This window comes from Phoenix dactylifera, chromosome 18 (genome assembly GCF_051530095.1).
Source record: "Phoenix dactylifera cultivar Ajwa chromosome 18, Ajwa_hap1_PhDact_Kaust_v1.1, whole genome shotgun sequence".
Taxonomy (NCBI): Eukaryota; Viridiplantae; Streptophyta; class Magnoliopsida; order Arecales; family Arecaceae; genus Phoenix; species Phoenix dactylifera.
In genome coordinates this window covers 6,625,728-6,641,320 of record NC_143207.1, presented here as the reverse complement: position 1 = coordinate 6,641,320, position 15,593 = coordinate 6,625,728, and the positions used below count along the sequence as shown (strand labels likewise).

Here is a 15,593-nt window from a genome sequence, read left to right as displayed (position 1 = left end):
GATCAAATGATACGAAGAAAAATCAAAAATTAGTAAAAGAGGAGAAGGAGATAAGGAAAGTAAAAAGAGAAACTTTTTTTATTTTATTTTTTTTTTATTTTCGAAAAAAAAATTTTGAAAAATTTTTTTAATAAAAAGAAAAACAACTATGCTACCAATCCCCGGCAACGGCGCCAAAAATTGATAGTCAACTTTAAAGACCACGCAATAGCACGTATCTGGTAGGATAGTGATTACGGGTATCGATCCACAGGGATTGGGGTATAGTTGTTTTTCTTAAAAATAAAAATATTTGAAAGGAAGAGAATTTGTGAAGACTATTAAACTAAGCAATTGAATAAAAAAATGCAATTAAAATGATATCAATTTGGGAGAACCTAGGGCAAGGAATTCACCACTAACATCGGAACAAGGGTTATTTATATTTTAATTTATTCTTGGATTGACATGCAAATTGGCTACAAGCCTAATAATCATTCGAATAAAATTTCACAGAAGTAATTTAGGCATAATCCATCTTTAGTTTAGCATGAAATGTCTACCCTAATCTAAGGTGGTAGCACATCGCATCTTCCTTAAGCATGAACTATCTTATTTTTACTTCAATGATCATGAAGAGCAGTTGTATAAACTTCATATTTAAAATCACAGAAATTAAATATGAGATGAAATAAAATATTCATTAGAAGCAGAATAAGGTTTATACAACTCCAAGAATAGAAATTAAAAATATAAAAACCCTTGGCCCTTTGTTAGGGCTACATCCGGCCCTGGAGAAGAGATCAGCCCTGCATGGAGTTGGAGACGGCAGCAGCAGCACAGCAGCAGGCTCCCATCTCTTCCTTCATGATTTCTTTCTTTGAAATATTCCCAAAATAACAAAACTCTTCTCTCTCCTCTTATTTTTTTATTCTCTCATGTTCCCGTGGCTCACTCCCTCCCCTGTTTCCTCTTCTTCTTCCCGTGGGACTTGCCTCCGAGAGATTGATAGATGCCCCATTGAAGAGGAGTCTTCTCCTTTTATAGCCTCACGAAGCTCTCTTGCGGATGGAGTCGAATCGTGGATTACTCGGACGCGTCATGGGTGCTGACTTCGCTGAGATTTGGAGCTGATTCGAGAGTTGGTATGCTGTTGGGATTTGATTCCGAAGCAGAGGAAGGTGAGCTGGTAGTTGATCCGGAAGTCTGTTGTTTGATCTTCGGCTGCAGGGGGTGACGAGGACGTGGAAGAAACAGGATGGGGTGGAGTTCGGATTCGGAGGTTGGGAGGAAGTTGGGATCTCGGGATGAAAGGGAACTGATCGAGTTGTTGGGAAGAACGAGATCCTGAGGTTTGCTTGGATAAAGATTTAAACTGATTCGGATGAGAAGTTGGTGATAACGTTGGGATGCAGAGTGTTTCGGAAGGGATAAAGCTGGTTCTTTTCCATGGATGAAGGAGTCAATCTGCGAACGGGATGAAGGTTGGAGTTGGTTGGGAGATAGGACAAGGATGTTCATCCGATTGACGTTGGTGGGGAGATTCCATCGTGGGTGGCAACCGATTACAAACAGAAGGGAGATTAACTTGATTCGGAAGAGAAAATCTGGGAAGACGTTGGAAGAAAGTGATGAACCGCGAGCTGGGATGTAGATTTGCTGGTGGTTATTCCGGAACAGAGGAAGAATATGTGTGGTTGCCATGAAGCTCGCAAGGATAAAGCTCATCCGGTTGAGATGCGGCTGGGGAAATCTAGGAGGTGGGTCAAACAGTGACGTGGATGGGAGCTTAGTCGTGGGGAGCATGGAGTTTGGATCAATCCGGAAGAAGTTTGGATTTGGAGTTTATCCTACAGGCGAAGAGGATGCTCTGTTCCGTGAAGCTTGGATGGAGTGTTTGATTCGAATGGGATGAAGCTTGGGAACGGTTGGATAAGGGATAAGGATGATGAACGGTATGAGGATACAGTATGATGGGATGAGATCTGGGAGATGTGTTTGTGGATGAAGTTGTTTCGGGAAGAAGATTGGAGTTGTGAACGGCTTGAAGGGGAGATAAGCCGTTGGGAAGAATACGCGAAGAGAAGGAATTGGGGTTTGATACGTGAGGAGTGAAGGAGAGCTTTAGGATTCGTGCAAATATGATGGCATGCTTTGAAATCTGAGGAACAAATAATTGAAGGGATTTTATTGTTTTTGAGATTAAAATTGGATCACGTGGAAAAAGAGTTAAGTGACTGAATCAGAGGGTTTTGATTTGCGGGGTGCATGTGGTTTAGGTCCAGGAATAATTCCTAATGAACTTGACTCAACCTGCATACATTAGACTCAATCAGTAAATAAGTAAAACTTGAATTACCTTTAATAATTTATTAAAATGCAATCATGAAGGTAATACAATTTTTAGTTAAATTTACAAAATATGTGAATTAAAATAATGGTAAGTGCTATAAATAAGATATTAATTTATGAATTATTTAGCACTTATCACCGGAAAACCAACATAGGTTCGTTGGTGAGCCCATAAAACCAACATAGGTTTTTGGTGAATCCGGAAAACCAAAGTGTAAAGGTTTTTGGATTGTGAGCCCGGAAAACAATCCAACTGTAATCCGCGGGATTATAGTAAATTCCCAAGGGGTCGCTTGGGGAGTGGACGTAGGTGCTTAGGAGAGCACCGAACCGCTATACTTCTTGTTGTTTGTATTGTGATTTGTTTAATTCCACTAACTCATCAATTAACATAAGTAAGATAGTTAAAATTAAGAGAAACCAATTCACCCCCCCTCTTGGCTTGTCACCTTGGGCAACAATCCTCCATCTCTATATAATGTTGCAATTCTACCACATCAGCTATCTCCTTCTTTAAACCTCCAATGAATCTAGCCATAGTTGCCTCTTGGTCTTCTTCAACATTGGCTCTAATCATGGCTATTTCCATCTCCTTATAGTAATCTTCCACACTCATGGAGCCTTGAGTTAGACTTTGCAATTTCCTGTGCAAATCTCTATAGTAGTGGCTGGGTACAAACCTTTTTCTCATGACAGCCTTCATCTCATCCCATGTACCAATAGGCCTCTCCCCATTTCTACGTCTACTAGTCACAATTTGATCCCACCAAGTACTAGCATAATCATGGAACTCAACAATGGCTAGTTTAACCCTCTTCTCCTCGGAATAATTATGACATTCAAACACATGTTCGACCTTTCTCTCCCACTCTAAATATAATTCAGGATCATTTTTATCTTGGAATGCAGGGATTGTCATCTTAATACTTCCCAAATGACTGTCTTTTCTTGATTCATCTCTTTGCCTCCTGCCATTACTTCTTCCATCCGAATACTCCTCTTCTTCTCCTTCTTCAAACATCCGCCCTTTCAAAAGTTTGAGTCTGCTTGGTGATTCCAAATCATTCATTCGTGCACCAAGCTTAGTAAGTTGATCAGCAATGGCTTTCATCCATAACTTCATATCAACATCTGGTTGTTCACTACCTTCACTGCTCATCTTTGTATGCTGCAATCAAAAGATTAGTATAAACAGAATAGGTCCTCACACACTCCTTTCTCTGGTGGACACTCTTTTATGGCTTTTTCTTGATGATGATCCCACCCTCTTGCCTTTTACTACTCAGCTTCACCTTATGAGCTCTTAAATAAGAACCTTTTGGATGTTTCTACACAACAGGAAATAGTAAGGAGTCGATGATAACCTTAGGGAACAAGAACTCGCAAGGAGCAATTTAATTGGAACCAACAAGGGGTTCAAGGAAGGTTTGAATTGAGAACTGATGACCCAAAGATTGATTTAAAGATTGATTTTGATGATCACAAAATCTTGAAGTATAAATACTAATGTTTGTGTTGCAAGAAGAAAGATAATTTGTTTTGCAAGGAACATAGCAAGTTGGAAAAATACAAGAAGGCCTCAAAAGCTCTCAAGAAAAGTTAGAAGAAAGCTACAATTTATTGGCCCAAGTTTCAAGTTCAAAGGATTTAAGTTGGAGGAGCAAATTCAAAGAAAGATTCAAAAGAATAGTCCTCGAGTCGACTCCTGGAAGTTCAGAGTCGACTCTGGCACTCTGGAGTTTCAAGGAACAGTGCTCGAGTCGACTCCGGAACTTTACGAGTCGACTCCGACTGAAAACAGACAAAAAATAGAGAGTTGATTTTCAGTGCTACAGTGCTCGAGTCGACTCCGAGGTCGACTCCTGCTCGAGTCGACTCCGAGGTCGACTCCGAGACTGCAGGTCGACTCCAGGACTGCAAACAGCCAAAAACAGAGAGTTGATTTTTAGCCGAGTCGACTCCTACTTCAGCCGAGTCGACTCCAGCACGCTGGGAGGCATAACGGCTAGTTTTTTCTTGATTCCAACGGCTCTATTTTTGTCTCTAACGGCTAGATTTTTGTTCTCACTCCCTCTAAAGCTATAAAATAAAGGGGAGAGCAAGGGGAGAGGGTATGGAAGTGGGAGAGAACATTTAGGGAAGAGATTTCAAAGAGATTACAAGGAAAATCTCCCATAAGCACAAAAGGGCCATCCAAAGTGAAATAGAGAGAAGAAGAGCATCTAAGTGAATCCCAAAGCTTTCTCTCCATCCGTGTGCTGCCTCAATGATCCTCTACCTCGTGCCAAATCAGAAGAGGGTCAAGTAAAGAAGAAGCCGAGTTCTTTCATCTTCAAAATTCGTTTGAGAGCTTCTCTTTACTCCATTTGTTTATATTTGCTATATTTGCTTAGTTAAGAAGCTTGTATTTGCTTTAAATTCTTTGTCTAATATCTTGTAACTTGATTCAATCAAGGGATTGAATCAAGGGGTTAAGGTTTGTTGGTGAGCCAAAGGAAAAACCAACGGTGTTAAGGTTTGTTGGTGAGCCAAAGGGAAAACCAACGTTGTAAGGTTGTGGTTGGTGAGCCTTTAGGAGAAAACCAACTGGGTTGATTGTGAACCCGAAAAACAATCGTTGTAAGGTTGTGGTTGGTGAGCCTTTGGGAAAACCAATTGGGTTGGATTGTGAGCCCGTGAAAACAATCGATAGGTTCTAGTCGGTGAGCCTGTGAAAACCGACCGAGTTCGTTGTGATCTTGCAAAACAACAAGTTGGGTTGTGAGCTTGTAAAACAACCGGCTGTAATCTGAGGGATTATAGTGAAATTCCCAAGAGGTCTTGGGGAGTGGATGTAGGTGCTGGGATGCACCGAACCACTATACTTTTGTTGTGTTTGTGATGATCTTTGTTGTCTGACTTCCTCACTCACTTACTTACTTAGATACTATGCTTGCTTAACTCTTCTCCGTGCATCCTTTAGTTGCAAGCATATTCAATTTACTTAATCAAGTCTCATTCAATTGAATTGCATACTTGGGCAAACATAGACTAATCTTTTATTGAGTCCGCTGCTTAATAGTTGATTAGATTAGAATCATACTCTTGCTAAGTTTAAATTCCACTAAGCATCCATACAACTTAGCTTAATTAACTCTAAAAGATTAGAAGTAGTTGAAAAGTTTTTGAAAGACCCAATTCACCCCCCCTCTTGGGTTGTCACCTTGGGCAACAAGTGGTATCAGAGCAGGTGCTCTTTTATTAATTACAGTCTTAACCGACTAGAGCTAAAGATTATGACAACCCCACATAACATATTATTTGCCGAGGGACTTTCCATAAACAGACCTCCACTGTTTGATGGAACTTATTATATTCAATGGAAAGCTAGAATGAAAATTTTTGTTCAATCACAAAACTATAAAATATGGAATATCATTATAGATGGACCTCACTCACTCTCTCAAAATGTCAATGAAAAAGACTTAGCACAATTGAATGCTAACGCTATGAACTTTCTATATTGTGCTATCCATGAATCTATATTTCATAAGATTTCTGCATGCTTATCTGCTAAAGAAATCTGGGATACTTTAACAATTATTTATGATAAATCTCATATTAGCTCACATGTGCTTCAATTGCATACTAACAATGAGATTGCAGAATCCTCCACAGTAGCCGAGTCGACTCCCAGTTTGTCCGAGTCAACTCCTAGAGAAGAACAGTCTGAAAGGCAGAGACACAGTCTTGAAAATTCTGTGAACGAGTCGACTCCAAGTATTTCCGAGTCGACTCCCAAGTTAGCCGAGTCGACTCCAACAAAGCCCGAGTCGACTCTGAGGCAGATTAGTTCAAAAAATAAAGAGTCCGGTGATGGAAACAAGGATCCATTCCCAAACACCGAAAGATTCAAAAGCTTCCTAAAGATAAGGAAGAAGAGGAAGCAAGAAGAAGGGAAGAAAAAGGTAAAAAGCAAGAAAGTCTTGACCAAGGAAGAGTCAAGCAAGAAATTGAAAGCTAGAAGCAACAATGAACTACAAGAGGTAACTAACTTATGTTTTATGGCACTAGAAGATAAAGTAGAATCTGAATCTAATGAATTTCATGAAGAATATTCTTATGATGAACTATTAAATGCTTTTCATGATTTGTATAGTGAATGTAGAAAATTAGCTATCAAAAATAAAAATTTTAAAAAGCTAAATCTCGAAATCTCAAAAGAAAAAAAATTCTATTGCTGAAATATATGACAAACTAAATTCTGAAAATGAAAGCTTAAGGTTAAATTCAGATCAATTGATTCAGAAAAATCAGAATTTAATTAAAGAAAATCAAAACTTAAGTGAAGAAATTAACCAATTAAAATCTTTTATTAACAAATTCACTGTAAGTTCAGAAAGATTAAAAATAATGTTTGAAAGCCAATATGTTGCTTATGATAAATCAAAAGTTGGCTTGACTCCTTTACTTAATAATAAATCTCTAGAGAAAAAGGTTATCAATTCACCAAGCAAACCATTAAATAAGATAACTTATTTCAAACATGAAAAGAATGGGCATAACAACTTTACCTATCGTTCTAACATAATTAAATCAAGTGGTAAAGTTATTACAATTAAACAAATCTGGGTTCCAAAAGGAACCATATGTCCTAACTCTCAAGGACCCAAGCAAGCTTGGTGTTAGAAGTATGCCCTAGAAGCCAATTTGGCTGACGCATTATTTTATTCTGGGACATAAATTTGTACTTGACCTAATAATGAATTTATTAGAATGGGCATTCTTTTCATTCATGTTCTTATGAGTCCATGAATCGTCCAAGAAATTAATAAGATGATGACGCATATTCTCAAGAGTTGAGAATTTGAGGCATGTGTCATTGGTGATTAATTTCTGAATTGCTCCTGATCGATGGATCATCACGAGGACGGTGATCGATCCGCTGAGATTAGTGCACAGATCGCTTTCTTTGATGGACGAGTCTTGAGTCCACAGTGTGGCGACACTGGAGCAATTGTGCAAGTGCTTGTTAGAGAACAAGGATACTGAGCGTGACCATAGCAAGTAGTCACTTGGATGTCTATCCACTCGTCAGTGACTTACTTGATGCTGTAGTTGTATGACTGGTCCTTTGACCTGCGATGCCTCGGCTATTCACAGTAAGGTTGCTGTAGTTTGACGAGCACATAAACATGAGCCCTAGCCAATTGGGTTCTTGTGGTGCAGATTGGCTGCAGTAGGTTCATTGTAGGAGTAGGGGTGCATCTAGATGGAATCTATCGATCTTGATAGGTTAAGAGAGATCCTATGTGATTTATGAGACTGAGTTCGTAAATCCTCGGCCGGGGTAGTATGTACAGTGGAAAAGGAGTTTTCCATTCTCGAACTTAAGTCGAATAAATCTTGACATATGACAGACGATGGGGTTTGACGAGTTATCCAAGACCTCCGTCCTGTAGGGATCCACGATAGAAGGACTGTATCATATGATAACTGCACCTAGAGGTTCATCATTCCATTCTGCTGGGTTGCCACTACATGCTGCTAGGTGTCACTGGTGGATTGTGAGACTCAGAGGCATTCACTTGGTGATTAGTGAACCCAAATGAGAAGAGTTGGAATTGTTCCAACCCATAAGAAGGAGTTTCAATGATATTGTGATAGGGATCACAATATATCTCACTACCAGACAGAATAGAACCTATGGGGTCACACACAATAGAGGTATTGACCGATCCGATGGTTGAGTTGTGATTTGGAATCACAATAGTTCATGATTATCAATTTGATTGATAATTAATTAACCCACTAAGAGTTAGTGAGTTGAAGAAGGAGTAATTGCAATTGGATTGCAATTCAATTGAATCAATTGGACTTAATTAATTGGGCTTGATCTTATTAAATAAGAGTCCTACTTGGAGTAGGACTCCTAGAGTCCTAATTAGATTAGGACTTCAAATTTAATTAAAGTCCTACTTGGAGTAGGATACCTAGAGTCCTAATTGGATTAGGACTAAAATTAAATAAATCCTAATTGGATTAGGATTCCTAAAGTCCTAATTAATTTTGATCTAATAAATTAAGATGACTCCTAATTGGATTAGGATTGAAGAGTTTAATTGAGTCAAGATTCAATTGGGTCATAATTGGATTAGGACTCATATGGATAAGTCCTAATTGATTCATAAATTGATTGAGATCTAATTAGATTAGACCTCAATTGTGAGGGGATTAAAAAGGGCTGAAAGTGGGGCCCACGCACCTCATGAGATGAGGCTTGGGCGTGGGACATGAGAGGATTAGAGGGAGGGGCGTACGCCCCTCCTCTTGCCGAAAGATAGACGTGAGCTCCTAATTTGTAGGAGCTCACGCCTAGGGTTCAAACAAAAAAAAAAAGGGGAGCATGTGGCCCCCTCTTCTCATCTAATAAATAGCATACGGCAGCCCCCCTCTCCCATGATGGTTTCAGCCGCACACAAACAAAAAAAAAAAGGGGAAGAAAAGGGGAAACAAAGGGGCAGCCCATATCATGGTTCTTTTGTGACGTGAGAGCTCCTCCCCTCTCTCCTTTTCTTTTGTGACGTGAGAGCTCCTCCCCTCTCTCCTTTTCTTTTGTGCCGTGAGAGTGCCTCCTCCCTCTTGGTTTTTGTGCCATGGGCAAGCCTCCTTCCTCTTGGGGTTTCAGCCATGAGCATCAAATAAAATAGGGTGGTGTATGGCTTTCTCTCTTCAACCTCCTTCCATCCACAAGAATAAAAGAAAAGGAGGCAGCAAGATGGGATCTTCTTCCTCCCTTTCAAGTCCTTCTTCTTCCTCTTGAGATTTATCAAAGAGTTGATAAATCAAGAGAGGATTTCAGCCATCAAAACATATCTCTGCAAGGGAGCTAGCACCCCAGGGAGATTAGAGAGTTTGGATTGGTTCTCTGCCTCGTGTGGATACCCGTAGAGGCCGGACGCGTGTGCGGCTTCAAGCGAACCTTCCAACAAATACCACGATCATCAGATTGCGGTGAATATCTACCCGCACAAGGTGAAGATCTGATCTTCCTAATATTATGTAAAAGTATTTAATCCTAATCTATCTACGAACGACGGTTTTAAAATATGTTCATGCGATGAACGGAATCTCGCGCATGTCTTCCGCTGCGCGCAGAATTTTTCTGAAATTTTCTGCGGCGTGCGAGGGATTCCAACAGTAGTATCAGAGCCATGGTTGCGTAGATTAAGATTAGAATTAAATGATTAAGGCATAATAGATCTGAAAATTTAAAGATTATGCTTGCTGAATTTTTCTGCATGCAGAATTTTCAGCTTGCTGATTTTTCTGCATGCTGATTTTCTATGCAATTAGATTAATGATTCTATTGATTTGTTAATGAGATTAAAAATATTTAGAATCATATCTTGCATGATCAGCAACTCATAAGATGACATAATCTGTTAAATATTCAGATCTGTAAATTTTATTTAATGCATGAGATGCGTATGGTGATGATCATGGATGGACCCTTTAATTGTGCTGAAATGTTCTGCAATGTCTGAGATGTTTTGTGATGTTATGTGATGCATGTAAATCAGATTTTCAGATGCCTGCGTGCATCTTATATTGATGTATTAGAGACCTGCGTGTCTCATGAAAAAGGATTGTAACTATTATTTAATTTTATTTATTTTTAAAGTTATCTGGGATGTAAGCTGTGATGTGTTTGCATGTCAATGGTTGATCGGTGCATGCCTCTACAAGCACGATTTGCGCGGATCGAGATCAACGGTTGATTGGAGATGGATCAAGGAGTTGATCGCAATTGGACCAAGGGTGCTCAAGATCGAGTCAAGAGTTGAAGACGATCTAACCAATTGACGTGCATGTGCTTGTACTATGACCCCATCCTGGATCCATGATCATCACCAGTTTAATTTTTGTTATTATGCCTGGATGTTTATGTTTATGTTTATGCATAGCGGGTAGATAATTATTTGCATGAGATGTAGATAATTAAATGAAAGAGACCTAAATTAAATCTCCTCGAAAATATTAAGTCTAGCGGTCTTCCACCGTAGTAGAGCTGCTAAGGTCTTTCCGGCGTTGATTTGTCTCGGCTGGATACAGTGGGCAAGTTGCATCGGGGGACTGGACCTCTCTATTAGGCATGAGATGTTGTAGGGATAAAGATAGGGTTGGGCCCAATAACTGTTAGGTGAGGGACCCAATGACGGCTTTACTTCTGCGGTTATACGGTGGGTCCGACTTAACTAAGGAATGGGGCCAATAACTGTTAGGTGAGGTCTTCATTACTTAGAGACCTGATAACGCTACAACTTGCTTGAGAAGCATTGTACAAGAGTTGTACACTCATCGTTTATTTGTCACCAATAACTGTTAGGTGAGGTGGTATGTAAATTGGTGGGACCGTAGCACCCCACTTGAAACCTAGAGTCGCAAGGTTTCTGTTTCTCTACTAGAGGAGTGTGAGAGATTCGAGAAAATAGTGGGAGGTATATTTGTTTTAAAAGGCCCTAAAATAAATAGAGATCAAGTACAAAATTCTAATTAGAATCTTTACTCTCTGAGGATTAGAAATTCAGCTTCTAGACTCTTAACTCATATCCTATAGAACAACCGTTTGACCAAACCCAATTATAAAGACTGGCTCAGCAAATTTCAAAATAGTTTTGAATTGTGAGAAATTCGGGTATGTGCTAGACCATGGAATCTCCGTGTTACCAATCCGTCCGATCACTCATCAGCGTAAGACGCATGCTAAGTGGACGAGCAATAACAATAAAGTTAGGTGCTGCATAATGGCATCCATGTCCAATGAATTACAATGCCAGCATGAGAACATGAAGATTGCCAGGGACATATTATATCACTTACAAGAGTTGTATGGTGAACAGAGTCACGCAGCATGTTTTGAAGTATCCAAGAGGCTCTTCAAGGCCAAGATGTGTGATGGGCAGTCTGTCCATGATCATGGTTTGACCATGATAAAGAACTTAGAGGAGCTTGAGAAGCTCGGCATGACCATGCACAAGGAATTGCAAACGGATTTGATCCCGCAATCCCTTCTAGCTTCATATGAACAGTTTATAGTAAATTACCATATGAACAAGATTGTATGCACCAAAATAGAATTGTTAAATAAAATTGGTAACTACCTTAGGGACCTTGAAGAGTTCAAGGGGCATCGTTCTCGCTGTCAAGTTGGTTTCTACTTCCAAGAGAGAGTCTACTTGGAAGAAGAAGAAACCTGTGAAAAGGCAGAAGACCGAGAAAAGGCCAAGTAAGGAAGTTCCAAGAAAAAGGCCGATTGCAAGGAAAAGTGTTTCCATTGCATCATAAGACGGCCATTGGAAGAGGAACTGTCCTACATACATGGAAAGCATAAAGAGTAAGAAGGGTGACAGACCTTCAGAAGGTATGCCAGATATGCTCATTATTAAAAGGATACTTAGAGACTGTTACCTGTTGCAAACAGAAATTTGATTTCTGTATCTTGTTTAGCACAGAAAGATTTTTATAAGACTATTGTTCAATTTGTTTGAGAAATAAATTGGATGCATATGGTTTTATGATTGACCGTCTCTATCACTTACATTTGGATGTACCTGTGAATGTATCTGAGCAAACAGTGAGTACCATAGGATCCAAAAGGATCTAGAGATGAGATAAATCTAAAGTATTTGTGGCACCTCAGGCTTGGTCATATAGGAGAAGACAGAATAAACAAATTGAAGAAATATGGGCTTCTGAGCTCATTGACTTTCGAGTCATATCCGATTTGTGAATTCTGCCTTCAAGAAAAGATGACCAAATTATCTTTTTTAGGACATGGGAGAGGTCCACTGCGATACTTACCCTAGTACACACTTATGTGTGTGGCCCATTCGATGCGCAGGCTAGGGGTTGTAATTTTTTACTTCATTTACCGATGATTACTCACGGTATGGATATGTGTATGAGACACAAATCTGAAATTTTTGAAAGGTTCAAAGAGTTCAGATATGAAGTAGAAAAACAAACAGAAAAACTCATTAAGGTTCTTCGATCAGATCGAGGAGGTGAATACCTTAGTGGAGAGTTCCGTGATTATCTCAAGGAGAATGGTATAGTTTCATAATGGATCCCTCCTGGTACACCTCAGCTTAACGGAGTGTCGGAGAGGAGAAATCAGATCCTATTGGATATTGTCAGGTCCATGATGAGCTTCACTGATCAACCCTTGTTTCTTTAGAGAGATGCCCTATTTTCAGCTATTTACATATTGAATAGTGTTTCCTCTAAGTTTGTTCCTACCACACTATATGAGATATGACATGGTAAGAAGCTGAGTCTTGGTTATTTCAAGATTTGGGGATGTCCGGCCCAAGTCAAATGACAACAGGCGGATAAGTTAGAGGATAGGACAATTAGTGCTCGTTTTATAGAATATCCTAAAAAGTAATTAGGATACAATTTTACGTCCAAGAGAATCACAAAGTGTTTGTGAGCCGACATGCTATCTTCGTGGAAAATAGTTTATCCTTGATAGAGGCAGTGGGAGAAAAATTGAGCTCGAAGAGAAAGTCTCTAAAGAGCAACGAGCCATTGTGCCTATAGAACCTATTCATATTGAGCCAGTACATGTTGTACCTCCTCCACCTCGTAGATTTAGTAGGATCTTCCATCCTCCTGAAAGGTACTTAGGTATACTTACAGAGGATGTAGAGGAAGTGTTCCTCATGGGAGATAGGGATCAAGGTAAGGATCCCAATACCTACAACGAGGCGATGTTAGACATCGATTCCGAGAGATGGCTGGAAGCCATGAAGTTAGAGATAGACTCCATGCATTCCAACCAAGTCTGGACCTTAGTAGATTCACCGGAAGGTATAGTACCTATTGGGTGTAAATGGATCTACAAGAGAAAATTAAGTTCGGATGGCTAGGTAGAGACCTATAAGGCAAGGCTAATGGCGAAAGGTTATAGTCAGTGCGAAGGCACTGATTATCAGGATACTTTTTCACCTGTAGCCATGTGAAGTCCATTCGAATATTGCTTGTTGTTGTAGCATATCATGATATTGTGATGGTGATCACAAGGTCTGTAAGCTGCAAAGGTCCATCTATGGACAAAACAAGTATCTCGGAGTTGGAACACTCGTTTCAACGATATAATCAAATCGTTTGATTTCTTCAAGAAACGAGGAGGAACCATGTGTTTATAAGAAGGTTAGTGGGAGGGCTATTGCATTCCTCGTATTGTACGTGGATGATATCCTAAGTCAAGGTTTGGTTGTCTAAGGAATTCTCCATGATAGACTTTGGAAAAGCATCCTATATTTTGGGAATTAAGGTCTATAGAGATAGATCTAAGAGGATGCTTGTCCTGTCACAGAATATTACATAAAGGGAGTGTTGAAGAGATTCGGCATGGAAACCTCTAAAAGGGGATTATTACCCCTTAGGCATGGGGTAAACCTCTTCAAGAAGATGTGCCCCAACACATCTGAAGAGATTCAGTGGATGAGCAAGATCCCTTATACTTCGGCTATAGGGAGCCTCATGTATACCATGCTATGTACATGACTTGATATAGTACATGCTGTGAGTGTCACGAGCATATATCAGTCAAATCCAGGCAAGAAGCACTGGATAGCTGTGAAGAACAGTCTTAAGTACTTGAGAAGAACTACGGACATGTTCTTGGTCTTTGGAAGAAGATCAGAGTTGAAGGTAGAAGGATGCACACATATTGATGATAGAAAGTCTACATCAGATTATATGCAATGATGGTTCAGTAAATTGGAAGAGTTCCAAACAACCAATTATTGTAGATTCTACCTTAGAAGCTGAATGTTAAGCCGTATCTAAGGGTGCAGTGGAAACCTTCTGGTTTAAGAAGTTCATTGCGGAGTTAGGTGTAATGTCATCAGATGCCATAACACGCTACTGCGATAACAAAGGCACCATAGCACTAGCTAAAGAGCCAAGGTCTCACCAGAAGCCGAAGCACATAGAGCGGTGGTTTAACCTAATAAGCGACTACCTTGAAAAGAAATAAGTAAAGGATCAGAGAGTAGACTCCACAGAAAATGTGGTGGACCCATTCACTAAGCAGATAAGTCAGCAAAAAACTGAAGCGCATCTTGAGAAGATGGGGCTTAGGTTTATAGCTGATTGGCTTTAGTGCAAGTGGGAGATTGTTAGAAGTATGCCCTAGAAGCCAATTTGGCTGACGCATTATTTTATTCTGGGACATAAATTTGTACTTGACCTAATAATAAATTTATTAGAATGGGCATTCTTTTCATTCATGTTCTTATGAGTCCAAGAAATTAATAAGATGATGACGCATATTCTCAAGAGTTGAGAATTTGAGGCATGTGTCATTGGTGATTAATTTCTGAATTGCTCCTGATCGATGGATCATCACGAGGACGGTGATCGATCCGCTGAGATTAGTGCACAGATCGCTTTCTTTGATGGACGAGTCTTGAGTCCACAGTGTGGCGACACTGGAGCAATTGTGCAAGTGCTTGTTAGAGAACAAGGGTACTGAGCGTGACCATAGCAAGTAGTCACTTGGATGTCCATCCACTCGTCAGTGACTTACTTGATGCTGTAGTTGTATGACTGGTCCTTTGACCTGCGATGCCTCGGCTATTCACAGTGAGGTTGCTGTAGTTTGACGAGCACATAAACATGAGCCCTAGCCAATTGGGTTCTTGTGGTGCAGATTGGCTGCAGTAGGTTCATTGTAGGAGTAGGGGTGCATCTAGATGGAATCTATCGATCTTGATAGGTTAAGAGAGATCCTATGTGATTTATGAGACTGAGTTCGTAAATCCTCGGCCGGGGTAGTATGTACAGTGGAAAAGGAGTTTTCCATTCTCGAACTTAAGTCGAATAAATCTTGACATATGACAGACGATGGGGTTTGACGAGTTATCCAAGACCTCCGTCCTGTAGGGATCCACGATAGAAGGACTGTATCATATGATAACTGCACCTAGAGGTTCATCATTTCATTCTGCTGGGTTGCCACTACATGCTGCTAGGTGTCACTGGTGGATTGTGAGACTCAGAGGCATTCACTTAGTGATTAGTGAACCCAAATGAGAAGAGTTGGAATTGTTCCAACCCATAAGAAGGAGTTTCAATGATATTGTGATAGGGATCACAATATATCTCACTACCAGACAGAATAGAACCTATGGGGTCACACACAATAGAGGTATTGACCGATCCGATGGTTGAGTTGTGATTTGGAATCACAATAGTTCATGATTATCAAT

The 15,593-nt window shown here is 40.0% G+C and overlaps 1 long non-coding RNA gene across 1 annotated transcript; it reads left to right on the top strand.

Annotated features, from left to right (window-relative positions):
* The first annotated feature begins 8,250 nt into the window (after positions 1–8,250).
* On the top strand, positions 8,251–14,301 carry LOC148703102 (uncharacterized). The gene is made up of 2 exons (XR_015987859.2): positions 8,251–9,345; positions 9,768–14,301. It is a non-coding gene; the product is annotated as an uncharacterized LOC148703102 (long non-coding RNA).
* The last annotated feature ends 1,292 nt before the right edge of the window (positions 14,302–15,593 follow it).